Source organism: Neopsephotus bourkii, unplaced genomic scaffold, assembly GCF_033783945.1.
Source record: "Neopsephotus bourkii isolate Nb327-2 ecotype Australia unplaced genomic scaffold, CSIRO-AGI_Nbou_v1 NB_1279, whole genome shotgun sequence".
In the NCBI taxonomy this organism is placed as follows: Eukaryota; Metazoa; Chordata; class Aves; order Psittaciformes; family Psittacidae; genus Neopsephotus; species Neopsephotus bourkii.
Genome location: NW_026901764.1, coordinates 4138987 through 4153595, shown reverse-complemented (window position 1 = coordinate 4153595; position 14609 = coordinate 4138987). Strand labels below are relative to the sequence as shown.

General features: G+C 38.6%; 1 long non-coding RNA gene across 1 annotated transcript in view; it reads right to left on the bottom strand.

The window, feature by feature from the left end:
* Positions 1-996: 996 nt before the first annotated feature.
* Positions 997-14609, bottom strand: part of LOC133218614 (uncharacterized) — a 36646-nt gene continuing 23033 nt past the window's right edge. Inside the window, exons 2-3 of the long non-coding RNA XR_009727212.1 lie at positions 2235-2332; positions 997-1105 (exon numbers count right to left, since the gene is read on the bottom strand). This is a non-coding gene — a long non-coding RNA (uncharacterized LOC133218614). The remainder of the gene's footprint in view (positions 1106-2234; positions 2333-14609) is intronic.

Sequence of the window (14609 nt, the reverse complement as noted above, 5' to 3'; positions counted from 1 at the left end):
ACCAGGAGTAATGGTGAAAATGTATTCCTCGGGACTCTTACATTCCAGCTTTGTTACGTGGGGCTTGTTCAATATGTATTCTCCCATTCTTAAAATGAGCTGCCAATATATCACATGTCTTTACTTAAATAGTTCTAACAGTACACCTATTTATCTTCTCTTCAGCATAACAGCAATTAAAAAAAACAACACCCAAACACTGTATGATAAAATTAATTCTACCACATCACTGGTAATTTGTGTTAGTGTTTACCCAGTTCATTCCAAGAAAGAAAAAAAATGTCCATGTTTGTTTTCTTTTGAGGAAAGGTAAAAAGAGTATTTAAAACCCACAGTGTCACTAGGCAAGGGAGCAAGGATATTCTCTCATCTCCACCTAAATATCAAGTCTCTGACAGTAAGGCCTCACACAGGAATCGCACTTGTATTTCTCTGCTGACTTTTCCATCACTTCTAGATTTTACCACTGATATGCAAAACCACCTTTTCAATGTATTTTCAATCTGAAGAGCTTAAAGCTGTTCTGTAGCATGTTATTCACCCTTACACAAGTATCCCTCATGGGTCGTTTCTCACATTAAGATATACAATATAAAAAAGAAACACAAAACAGAGAAGCACAAGAACACCAAGAGTTTTATTCCCACAGACTTTGCAGTTTTTCTAATTATTGTCCCAACCTGCCCCCAGGGAGCCCCATGGAACATGATGCATCTATCGCTGTTGCTCTTTTGACCTCCAACACTGATCTGTTGCCCAATAAAATATCTCTCAAAGGATAGCATGATGTCACAGCTGGTTTAGAACCTGAAAAAAACAGCTCTTTGCATAAACAGGCTCCTTTTAAGAAATGTAGCCAATGATATGTATTTTTTTATGGTATTATCTGCTAGCCAATGACCTCCACTTTGTGCAAAGTACAGAGTCATTAACACAAGTGAACAATGTCATATAATGTAATATCCCCCTCTCAACCACATTTTATATATACTTGACAGAGTAGATTAAGTATAATAATTTATAAAGAATGACTGTAATACAAAAAATATTATTTTCTTTTGTAGCTTCTCTTTTCTTCTCTGTGTCATGGATCTGCTCCCTCCTACTGCAATAGAAAGGATGGGGTTTTCTAAGCAGACTATGGCAGTGAAGTGTCCAAAAGCCACTGACATTCAATAGTAGCTAAATCCTTAATGTCTTTGAAAATTCTCAGCCAAAACCTATTAGTGCATACCTCAAAGAGATAATATCCACAAATCTAAGAGTTATTTTTCTTTCAGGCATTCATTCTCATTTCTAACAGGCTCTTCTTCCACAGATGCTAACCTCCTGTTAGGGTAAAACCCCAAATTGCTTCCATGTCATTTGTAATTCAGAACGCAGCTTTAGCTTCACTCTTTTGAGGCGTTTGTTTTTATATTTATATAGATCAGTGTCTAAAAAAGACAAACTGGAACTCTTTAATATTGCTTTTTCATCTTTGTCTTGTCTCACCATTCATTATGCCTCTTAAAATGAGCACGAGTTCATCTAGATATGTTGACTCCTTCCTGTGAAGAGTTAATTGACATGTTGTATCTCTTGCTTAAGCTCACATCTCATATTTTGACAAAAAATAATTCACCCCCACTAGTCTAGCATCCCACTTTGTCAGTCTTTCATTCTAAAACACAGTGCTACATTATTTGTAGCACGTAGCTTGTGGTTTGTCATGTTTTTTACTTCAGTCACTTATACTAGTTTTTATCCCTCCCACCCAATCATAGCATGAGGACTTCATTGATTAAATAAATCAAGTACAAAAATTGTGATCTGACATGCATTTTTGCGATTAACTATTCAAATAACCCACCAGAAGGCAGGGTTTAATTGTATTCACAGCCAAATGGTGCTGTAGCATCAAAACCTTACTAAGAATCTCCTACGCTATATTGACACCTTGTGGCTGGCTCATCATAATGCAAAGTATTCATTCAGAGTAGTGTAAATAAGAGGGATTATAATATAAAGCCTGTGGGGAAAATATTTTCATTTTAAGTACTCACAGTGGATGGAAGCCTGATAAAGAGTGTGTAGATCAAAATCCATTTTAACTTTTAGCCTGATCTCAGTCCAGATTCAAATATATATGTCCTTCAGTGCTGAACATAGGGCCAAGAGCTATACATTTCCCACTTTCACTAAAATTCAGATCTCTGTGGAATCCAGCCTTAAATAGTGTGCCCTGAGCTTACCTCAGTTTGCAGCATTTCCAGGTGATACGCTGTACTTCATCCTCCCCACTAAATATAGTGGGATAAAGAAGGAACAGCTTTTGTTTCAATGGCACCATCTGCAATAATAGAATGAGATTCAAGTTATATTTGCAGAAGGAAATGAAAACTTTGAAGTATGCCTGTGAAATAATAGTCTGAAAAGGTCAGACGGAATGAAGATGCTACATGCGAGCAGTATTTTTACTGCCTAGCCGATGAAGAGCAAATGGCACAATACAGGAAGCCTTTTTTTAAACAGGCAGATAGGCTGTGATATAAACCCGAAAGAGCTCATTTTCTCAATATGTAATCATTGTGTTTGAAACCACTTTCATGCAATCACCCTGAGCAACACATAACTACCATGAATTTACGAAGGAAAGGAACTGCTGAGAGGTTAATAGAGGGGAAGAATTTGGAAAGGATTCAGCTTAATCAGTTACAAACAGTGCTCTGGCCAGCAGTCAGTGAATCGCTGAGCAACATGTAATGGTTTCCCAGAAAGACTTTGGTATTTTCCTTCACAAAGCTGGAGATTCCTTGTATCAATCACATGAAACTCTGAAGTTAATTATTTCAGTGAAGAATGGTACTTGAATCATGACTTTGGTCTCCTGTGCTCAAATACTGTCCCACAAATTAAGTTATACAGTTTTTGGGAAAGAAAGAACTGGGCATCAGAGAGTCCCACCTTTCTCCTGCTCGTTTTCAGTTTGGGTTAAGAGGAGGAGGTTGCTTGTTGGCCCTGCTGCCCACCTGCAGAGGAGTTAGTGTGAGCCACTGCTGGAGATGGCATTCACACCAGGAGCAGGGGTCCGCAGTGACCTCAGGCAAATCTTGAATGGCTTTGTCATACTGGATTGTTTTTGTATCTGAAGGAGCTGGGAAGGAAGAGAGCAGGATTGTAATACAGAGTGATGTCTCTCAAGTTCAGAAGAGGAGACTTGACAGTACCTCCACAGTCCTCCACAAGTATAACACTATCATGAGAGACTGGCCCCAAGATCTGGCAAAATCAAGGATGTGAAATGGTGGAGGATGGCAGGAAGGACTGACTGGATCTGCACCCTGTGCAGTTCTATCTCCATCCAGAACCGCACAACAGTTGTTTTGAGGCCTAGACAGTTTAAGAGTTATTATTTTCCTTTGTCTGTTCATTCATTGAGAAAAATTTGTGGTCCCTGATGGTCCTTTGACTACATGGGAGTTTCTAGTGATACAACTCTACCTGGAAGCAAGTAGGAACTGAGTGATGCGTGGCTCTGCCCATGACAGAGCTTCCAGCAAGCCCAAGTCCTGATGAGGAAGCCCTGTCCCTCACAGTAGGTTTCAGCCAAATGACCTCAGCATGATGACAGCCATTAACATTAAACAACCTGCAAAATTTTATTAGTTCAAAGTTTGGTAGAGTTAAATGTTAATTCTTTGAAAAGAATTACAATAATTATTCATTGTCATGGAACAAGATGCAATTAAAGAAATTCCTCTAAAAATAACTCACTGATACATATTTTTTGTTCTAAACTGGCTTTTTTTAAAGATTCCTTAGCTGAAAATTAATTTACTGACCACATAACAGTAGCTCAATGCCATAATAAGTATTCTCAGTATTGCCATGAAAGGAATTGCTAGAGAAGACACCAGTCTTTGAGGAGAAGTATAAAGGCAGCATGTCTTAAACGTAAACTGAAACCTTGTGTCATTACTGATGGAAGTAAATTGATTGTGAATTTCCCTCAGCTCTCCATAGATACTTATTCTCATTATTCAGAAAATGAAAAAGCAGCTCTGTGAAATCGCATAACTTTTCTCTCTGAGTCAAAAGAGAACTGGGTTTTGAAGGAAGGTGGAAAAGATATGGAAAACATTCATGGGAAGTCCAGCATCCTGAAGTACAGCAAAATGAGCTGCCCTTCAAAGCTTGTGTGAGACCACATCTCAGCAGCAGGATGGCTTTCTACGCTCCTATAGGAGTAATGTATACAACCAGATACCGTGCAGATCAGTCCAGAACTGTGGCCATTCCACATGTTCTTTGCATTAAAGAGGCTTTATGTCTTAGCAAGCTCTTCAATACCCAGAATTCAGCTTGCAACATACACAGCCCTCTTCACTATAGTACACCATACCCAATAGCCAGTTTGCAGAAATGCGTTGTATTTTGGAGACTGAGATTCACTAATACACGAGCTATTCTATGCCTGTTGTCCCCAGTGACGATGAAATTTCCCAAGGATTCTAAGTTTTAAATTTACTAAACCAGAATGACCAAGAAACACACTCTAGACCACACAGAAAGTCTGCGGTATAGGAGATAATTGAAACAGGTATCAAAGTAATGCTCTTAACATTACACAAGTTTCCTTTCTTTCTTATTCTTCTCTTCCTCTTTCAGTCTAATGAAGACCTATAAAATCTCTTCCCTCTCTTTTAAATCCCCAAACTCTTACCCTTTGGGATCCTGCCCAGACCCTTTCCTGTCTACCACATATTCTCACATCTCCTCTACTCTACAGATAGATAACTACAGGAGTGAGAACAGCGGCTCTCTGGGTGACAGCCATCAACCCATCTCTCTGCTCTGTGGTTTACATAGCTTTTGCAATGAATACATACTGACTCACGAAAATGATAACAGATGTGAGAAAACTACAGCTTCACCACCTGTTGCTAATGTAATTCATTTAATTACTGGCAGACAGCTTGAATTATTTTGAGGTCTGTTACAAAAGGAAGATTTTCCCCCTGTGTGGGGAGACCCTTGTCAAGAAAGTTGTGCTTCCATAGAGGTAAATAGCTAAGGGGACAGCCATGTGCAGTGAAACCCTCTGGCTCATTACAGACTCCTCCCTGCCAGGAATTTCCCCTTGCAACATTCTTTGATGTGTTAATTATTTCTTTGCCTAATTGACCTGACTAACTTATCTCAGATATATATTTTAAAACTGTCCACAAACTGACCATAATTTCGGCTGCTGCTTTTCCCACCATGCTGACATTCACCCCTGTACTAAGCAGTGCTTTTGCCACCATCATTCACACCAAAGGGCAACAAAACTCAAGCCATACTCACTCGAGGTACTCATTGCAACCTTGAGAGATATCTGTGAATGTATCCTGCATGGACACTTTTTTATTCTAAGTATAGCCTTGTTCAGCGAAAGTATTTCTACACAACATCTATATAGATATCTGAAAATTTTTGTTTCGATACCAAGAAATGTGAGACAATGAATTTGACTGAGCACTAGTGTGTTTGAGCTAGATTATATCCTCAGTATGTGCTTCAGGCAAGGAGAGTGGGAATTAATATTCTTGTTTTCAGCAGGATGTCTGCTGGGTGGCCATTAAGCTCAAGAGGTTAAACTGAGCATCTTTATTAGGTATTGACCTGGTAGTATTCAGACGGAGAAGGCAGAGGGCAAGCAGGAAGAGGAAGAGTCTTGTGATATCCACTCTATTTACTGGCAAGAGAGCTTGATCTAAGATGTGGAACTGTTTATAAAAATTTTTGACAGAGTCCTTAGTTATTTGCACCAACTGAAGACATAAGTGTGGACCCTACTCATGGGAAAGAAAGCAAAGGCCCTTTTCTTGCTTACGGTTCCTCTCTGTTTAGAAAAAAGTAAAAGGCAAGCCCTGTGCCCACAGGAAACCTCTGCTTTCGTCATGTCATAATAAGAAAGCTTCAAGGAGGCATCTAGTAAAAGCACATAGCAGCCAATGTGGGACACACAACAGTAGATGTATTTCTCACACTGTGGAATACCACCGCATAAATAATTGGCTCAAAAGACACTATAGATACACTGTTAATTTGGAAGAGCAGTCAATGACAGAAACCTGTAACCCTAGAGACAATGAGTAAGCAAAACAGAGAATCAGTTAAAAGGCAGAACTAGTGGCCTTATCTTGGCAAGCAACTAAAGCAGGTGCCGCAGATTCCCTTTGAATGCAGTGGGATAACTTATATGTTGAACCACAACACATATGGTGTTGAATTGTTGCCAATTAAGAGCTGGAAGAAAGAGAAAATAAAACCAAATGGAAGAACAGGAACAGGAAGGTATAACGTAAAGAAGTTGTGACCTTTCTCCCATGTTTCTCTCACTTCTAGTCTTCAATCCCAATTTTCTGTATAGAGTGGTGTATTTAATTGTCATTGCCATCCTTGTCAGCTGCGTTTGGAATGTCATTTGTGCCACTGTTATCAACATTGCCTCATCGACTGCAGCATGCAGCTCAGCTTTTGCTGGTCTTTTTTCTAGTCAGCTCTTGCCAGTCCCTGTTTTTGTTATTACAGGGCCATTATTAGTTGTTTTCTGTAGTAAAAACAAGTAAAGAAACAAACAAAAAAATCCCCAAACACACACACAACCCAGGACAAAAAAAAAAAAAAAAAGAGAAAGAAAAATGGAAAGAAATCTATAAGAAAAACAAGGCCTCTATAAATTCAGCTATCTGCTCTTCAGGAAGCTATCCAGTCCTCCTGAAAAGAGGCATCAAGATTGCTTAGGAATAGGGAATAGAAATATGGCATACCACCTACCTGCCAGATGGCTCTTTTTGAGTTATTTCCTAGATAAGTACAATAATTGCAGGGAAGCATCTTTTGTGGCTCTCTGCCCCCTTGCAATGTCTAGCTTAGCACAAGGGGAAAGCTTCAGCTTCTGTGTTTCAGCTGTTGGCATCTCTTCTATGGGGAGTTAAAATGCAACAATTTATAATTTTGTTTTACCTAGTATTATCTTCAGCTAACATTATTTTTAAAATATTATTTTTAGTACTGTAAAGACAGATTTAGGAATGGCTGCCATCGGTCCAGACATAACAATAAAAAAAGTTTCGCTAATGTTATAGAACAAAAGTTAATACTCCTTATGAAAGAGATTTAGGTTATTAAAAGTCTAATTTCCCTAAGAAAGGATGTATCACAGTACAAGATTATAATGGGAGGACCTGCACACACCTGTAAGTACATGTGTGTGTTTAAAAATATTTATAACTCAATTCAAGTGAAATAATGTAATTTTGATGTCACAGTTACAGCCTGCTTCTTGACTTTTTTTTTTTTCCTGGAGATTATCCTAAACGAAGAGCAGAGATTAATCCTCAGACCTGCATTTCTTCTTGCGGCCATGCGGTGGCACAGGAGACTGTAGGATTGCACTCTGCGCTGTGATTTTGAGGCAGGGCTTTGCTCAGATGAGAGGGTTAGGAGACTGACAGACTGACAAACGAACTACGATGAACCTTGATGCTTGGACTGACGCATATTACCCCAACATCCCGTGATGCCTGCTGTTTACCTTGACCCGATGCACTCTGAGGCTCTGACCTGCCACAGAAGCCTGGTTCCAGCAGATCACTGGCCAGGTGTGTTATCCTCACTGGGGTGAGAGGCAGAGGGGTGCATGACTGTCAAAGCCACTGCCCCTCATTTTTCTTTCTTTCTCTACACATAGCTGATAGGCAGCATTATTTACGGTACACTTCTCTATGGCTCCTATATGAACTATCTGCTCCAAGCTGCTGATATTTACTATAAGCCCCTGGCAAGCAACTGTTCATGCAAGTATACCTGTCTGACTTGCATGAATGAGTGCATCTACTGATGGGTTTCTTGCTGGGTTAGTGAGTGGTACACTGTAACAGTTTTGGCTTAGCCTACAATGCCTAATGTGTGCTCTGGGACACAGCAGTAATTTCTTTCCTTGACTGGGAAAGGCACTGTGGGTAAAGGAGTTCACCGTGTGTTTCATTTATAAGCTTTTCAGGTATTGCCTCTGTTAACCAGGCTCCTGGACTCAAAATACCCATTTCAGACCTGGTAAGGAGAGGATATCTACAAGTATTCGCTTGCTGTTCTTGGTGATCACTGAAACCATCCTCAGGGCAGACCTTCATTGGGTGTCAGAGGAATGGAAAAAGCTGTTTTATTCAGGTGGGAGGGCAGTATGACAAGGGCTGTGTCCATTACAGACATCTTGGACACTGCAGCAGGGCAACTCTGCTGAGGTCCCTGCAAATATATGACTGAAAGATGAGTCCCTAGTGTGCAGCCCATGCTGGGGTGATCATACTCCAGGGAATATTACACCCTACTCTTGGATCATTTCTACTGCAGGACCCATTTCTTCCCTTGGGCATTCCCTGGCAGCAGGGAGAAGGGTGAAGAGCTGTCAGCCTGAGTGTGAGGGTACTTAATGGCTTTCATTTGTTTTTATTGAAGGTTTTTCTAGTTTCTCAGGGTGAATGAAACAGGTCTAATTTTAGAATTAATTTTTGTTTTAAAAATTGAGCTTGACTCCCATCTCCCTATCTCTATGCCCTTGAAGTGTCCTAAAACTGCAGGCTAAAATTAATGGAAAAAAGTTAAAAAAAAAAAAACCTTTGAGTTCTGACTGCCAAGATCAAGAACAATTAAGTAAGAGAAAACACAAGGAATTCCTTCTGAAGGCACAGATATGTCGTCTGTAGTACTAAAAATATAATCAGGCTTTGGAGTTGTTTATTCTGGCCCAATGACTTAAAAAAAAAAAAACAAACCATAATTATATGACTAGCCGGTTTAGATTATCCCTAATGATAACCCCAATGTAAAAAACTTCATGATTCTACATTTAAATTTTTCTCCGACCACCATACATGTCCTGTACCATGGATCCCAGAAGAACTACAAGAAGCTAAAGAACACACCTGCCCTCCAGATGGCGATATATCTGTATTTGTCTGTATTTTTACCTGCGAATTTGACAGAAAAGCTGTTGCTTTAGTTTTTGGATACCAAGAACTTATGATTTAAAATCTATATGCAAACAGTGCATTTCCTTGCAGTGTTTATTTATAGTAACAGCTATTCAGTGTATATATGTGTATATACATATATTTAAAAACATACATCTTTATGTACGTACATAGATAACTCACAATCTATTCCTCACTGTAGTCTTGCATGTGTCTGCATTCTGTTCTGCTCTGCCAAGGCAGAAATCTTTTGCAAATGAATAGTGAAGATGTCTTGTTGGGAAGGAAGAAAGAGTGGTGACAACAGTTTAATTTTTAATTAATTAATCCATCATTATTAACTCCTGAGATTGAAACAGTTGGGTTTAGTTTCCACTGAGTGTCTGATCCAAAGACAACTGCAGCCAGTGTGGCAAGGAAGGACTGGTTCAGACAGGGCAGAGGTGGTGCTCAGGTGTTTTTGTAGTGGGGACTCCCATGGGTGGATGGGGTGGCCTTCCTTCTCTGACCATTCTCTGTGCCGGTTTCTAGCAAGCTCCAGAGTAGGAAAGCAAGGAGACATCCCTGGCAGTGTTCAAAGCCAGACTGGACAGAGCCTTGGGCAAGATGGTCTAGGGTGAGCTGTCCCTGCCCATGGCAGGGGGTTTGGAGCTAGGTGATCTTAAGGTCCTTTCCAACCCTAACTGTTCTATGATTCTATGACGTGCTGAAGGGAAATACAGTTTTGGCAACAAGTTACAAGGAGGCTCTTCCTTGCCTCTTGTTACTTGTAAAATATAAAAGGGTGAACTGAAAGCAAATATATCTCTACTATACTCAAAGAATTCTAAAGCTTAAATCAAGTTGCTCCTCTACAGTGAACAGTTTGACTTGGCTGTACTCACACTGAAGTGGAGCAGATTTTTTCCACTGCATTCCACATTCTATACCAACACAAGATACACCATCTGCAGTTTAGATTTGGAAAAATGACTGACTGACAAAGCATTATTCTTATGAGTTTACTTCTTCATATAAACTGAAGTGGCATAGTTAACAGCATGCATTTTTCCTCAGGATGTCATTTGGACTTTGACAAATGGCAAAGTTGGTTGACTGTCTGGTTGACTGTCACCTACAGTGCACCAGGGTTTATATTTGCCTTTCTGAACCTTAGATTTCTGGAACCCCCTTGGAATTGTTCTGATTCACTGTCCCTGTGGCACTTGTTAGTCAGTGCGCAGACAACCCAAGACAATACTTTTGGTAAAATATGGTGTTTACTTTGGTGAATTAATGAATTATACAGTTGACTTAATATCTTTGAATATTTAAAGTGTAATTTCAGCTTGTGTATGAAATGTAAATCAATGGTTGAAAAAATAATCTACAACAGCACCACAGATACAAGATGAAATGAGTTAATGTATAATTCAAACAGTATATCTAGGAGGAACATTTCTATTTTAATGCTATGAATGTTTCTAAATCAAAACCAGGTTCTGATGTCTGATTTTTTCTTTCTTTGAGACTTTTTATTGTTTTTGTAGATATGAATGGTAATTAAAAGCAACAGTGAATTATGAGGTTATTAAAAGCTGCGATTAAAAATTAAATAATGGAAGTACTATGATTTATGTACTGAGATATTAAGGCACATGCAAAGCAAATTTACTAAGAAATTCATGCTGCTTCCATGTCAGCCATTTTATTCAATACAAACCTAATTTGCTGAACATTGCTTTCCAGGTTCCAGTTAATACTAAGTTAAAAATCCAGTTTGTGGTTCAGGTCAATATATTAATTTTTAAGAGTGACTGTTACTGGCCTGAGGTAAAAACCTGTGCTAGACTTTGGCTAAAGAATTTTATTCTGCAGAATAGTAAAGATTTTTTTGGGTTGGCTTTCTGAAGTCAGAGGCTATTTTTATGAGAAGTAGCATAGTCCATCTATGCAGCTCCCTTTGGAAGCAGCTTGCCTGACTACCATGAACTCAAACTTAATGCACATAAGAAATTATGAGCAGCAGTGCCTTTTGGAGCTGGACTTGCCTTAGGGCTGCAAAGCACCCAAACCCCCCATCTTTCCTTAGGAGATCATTACTACAGCATATATGTATTACACATATGTACATAATACAGGTGGTCATTATTACAGCTAATTATTTTTACATTATTTTACATTATTACAGACCTCTGCCTAAGCAAGTTGCTTAGTCTGGCTTGATTTGAGGTTCCTGCCTTTGTAGCCCAGAACAGAGCATTTACTTTGGGCACCTAAATGCTCATTTGTTTTTGGTTATAAATTGGACTAGTTTTAGGTTGTGGGTTCTGACTGTTAGGTTTTAATAGCTCATGAATTACATGACAGTAGCTCTGAAATGCTTCAAGATTTTGATGCATGGTTTGTACATAGAGTAAGGCTACTAGTATCTAACCAGTATCTCATGTTATGTTTAATTTTGTTAGCCTTCTTTTTAATCTGGAGAGTACCATGACTATTCTGCTGTTGAAATACAGCTGAGGTCCTTGTGCCTTCACTCAAAATGTAATAAGATACCAGTGAACAAACTAGAAATAAGAGTGAAGGTATCTCTTTGTATTATTCTTTTTTAAAACTGCTGTTATTTTCCTAATACCATCATGTAGGTGAGATATTATGAATGTTCCCCTTATAAAGTGCATTTAACACGATCTAATAGAAGAGAGTAATTAACTAACTAATTAATAATGCATAAATATTCTGAAACCCTACCATGTTTCAACTTTATGTAAACCATTTGGGAAAGAGCCCTAAACCTTCCGTAAATTCCTTCAGGATCTAAAAGAACTTCAGAGATGAATCTCCCACAGTGTTTCATTATTTTAATTGATGTAATTACCATAAGAAACACTATCATTAGTCCACTTGCTGTTATTTATTTATAAAAAAATCAGGTGTAGAACATGGTATTTTTCTCAGGCCTTGACATCATCAATCAATCAATAAAGATTTTCTTAGCAGTATGGTGACAAGGGCAACTAATAAATATCATCTCACCTGAACAGGCAATCAGATGGTTTTATGTGCATTGGTACAAATAACATGGATATTGTCCTCTTTGAGATATTACAAAGCAGAAAGAATATATTTGTTCTATTTTGTTTGTTTTTGTTTGTTTGTTTTGCTTCGTTTTTTTTTTCTTCTGGAAATCTGCACAATCAACATAAAACCAAATGCATGTTCTGTTTTGGCTAACATTCAAACACTAGGGGACAGGTTCATAAACTGTTGGAGAGCATTCAGCAGAGGCTCCATTTCTCACCTTTAAGGAATTACAAAAAAAAGAAGTTAAAAACAAGTCTTTGTACTGTCACTGCTTCCCACTGGGGCAGACAGGCCAAGGTGGTCTGAAACTATGAAGGGGCCAATATTCAGCTTGCATCAAATGAACCAAAAAGCCACAGCAGCAGAAAACCCTGCTCCATTCCTTTACACACAACATTCTCCGTTATCTACAACAAAAGCAACATCTCTGAAGGACTGGCTAATCAAGTATGGGTTGCAAATTATCACCATCACGATCACTTTATTCCCTTGTCATTCTTTCTGCTTTAAAACCTAAATTAGGTCAGTCTGCAGCTAAATAACAAAATCGAGATAAGGAGACAGATTTGCAGAGAATGGAATGCATACCAAAGCTGATGTTGCTGTTGTTGGAACTGATTACACCTTGTCAGACATACTATTATACAGCTATTTTCATGGAGGGGATATTTTGTCTGAGAGTACTGTGCAGCTAATGTTTCGAGGTTTTTACATAAACATCTATTGAAAGAAGAAGCTAATGGGTCAAACTGCTCCTTATTGTGGAAGAGAAAGCATTGAGGACCAACAATAAAACTGAGGATGTATGTTCATCCAGGCAAGAAATTGGTGAAAATTGGAGTCAGAGCTAAATAAAGAAGATAACCATGGCTAACCCTGTGCATCTGCTAGCTCATATGTCTCTCAGCTTCTGTCCCCAGGCACCTTAAGAAGAGGAAATATGTCTTGACGCAGAGGAATGGCTGGAGTATTTAATACAAAGAAATATTTGTGGAAAAGCACTGCTACTCTTATTTAACAAAACACTCACCTGGCTGTGACTGCTGTTTAATATATGAAAAACAATCTCCTTAATACTTAGCACTCTATTTACCTGTTTATTATCTTTTTCACCCTGTTTTTTCAGCTACAAGCAGTTTGAAGCAAGCTTGACAACTTTGGTTACTGTTTATAATGTTCTGAATCCTAGGTGCACAAAAGAAATGTTTATGCAAAAACCAAAATGAAATGAAAAAACATAGAACTGCAGTCACGAAATGTTAAGGACAAATACAACTGCTTCAACTGTTCCCTTCCTGTTTCCTAGTTTTGATACTCCTGAATACATTGTTCTCTATGAGATTGATAGGACTGAGAAATGATCCTAAGACAGGTCCTAGCAGCTGTTTAGGAAGTTTGTCTCACACAGATTCAAGATAGTGCGATAATACATAACCTTTTATTTTTCTTAATGGAGTCAGAGTCCTGGAGGTTCATACTCTTCAGCTGAAGGATTAAAATCCTGCTATAGGATTTGCCCAGATCTACTCTTAGTTATAACATCTTACTGACTTCACTGTGATTCAGTTTACTGAGTGCATTCCTGTTGACAAAATGGAGTTGTAACTGATAACCTGAAATCAGAGAAGGTAAAAAAAAAACAGCAGAGAGGCAACTTGTAGGCAGAGGTACGACCCTTTCATAATGCATGCAATGCTTGGAGTTTTAGCCCAGAGAATTAGGATTGCTGGAGATGGAGTGATCAAGCTTTCTTTCAATTGCCTATAAAAATATTAATCTGCCAGAAGGTGACAATCATACCTAGAAAGGAAAAAGCAGTATTCTCATGACTATGATTATCTGAAAGGAGTGTGAATACTAGGAATTAAAAGTGTTTCGAACAAATATATCTTTAAAAGTCTGAAGCCTGCACCAACCCTGAGGATACATGTTATTGCTTTTATTGTTATTTCTAATAACATTACTGGAGAAGTAAATAGTCTAAGATGATATTTATAAAAAACTATAGTGGAGATTGTGGGTCCAGAAGGTAATGCTGTCATATAGGATCTATGCCGTGCATTTAAAAAGCACCAAAACTTTTTCTAAAAGCATTGGTTTGATTATTGTTTCATTTTGCTTACAATACCATACCTTTTGGGGGTTTTAAGAATATTTTGTTTCCTTTTCTTAATTTTCCTCCTTTTCCTCAGGTCTTGTTTATTGACAGCTTTTGCACTAATCTGGTTTGACTTAGCTGTTCTGTGTCCATTCATACTCTCAATTACATTTCATGGCCTGCCCTTCAAAGGGAAGCGTCTTTGTATATCAGCACAAACCAACTGCTGCACTTTCTTTGCCCATCGCTACCGTAGTTTCATACCTGTTTAGGATATCATTTCTCCACCTGAGCAAATTTTAATGTCAGACTGCTACTCACAAGGCAGATGAGACTCAGCCCATGGGTGAAGTGTAAATCTTGATAATGTTCCCTTGTTATCTCTCACAGTGTCTGAGCAGAGCAAAAGCACAGGGATGAAGGATCATGTATTTGCTCAAAAA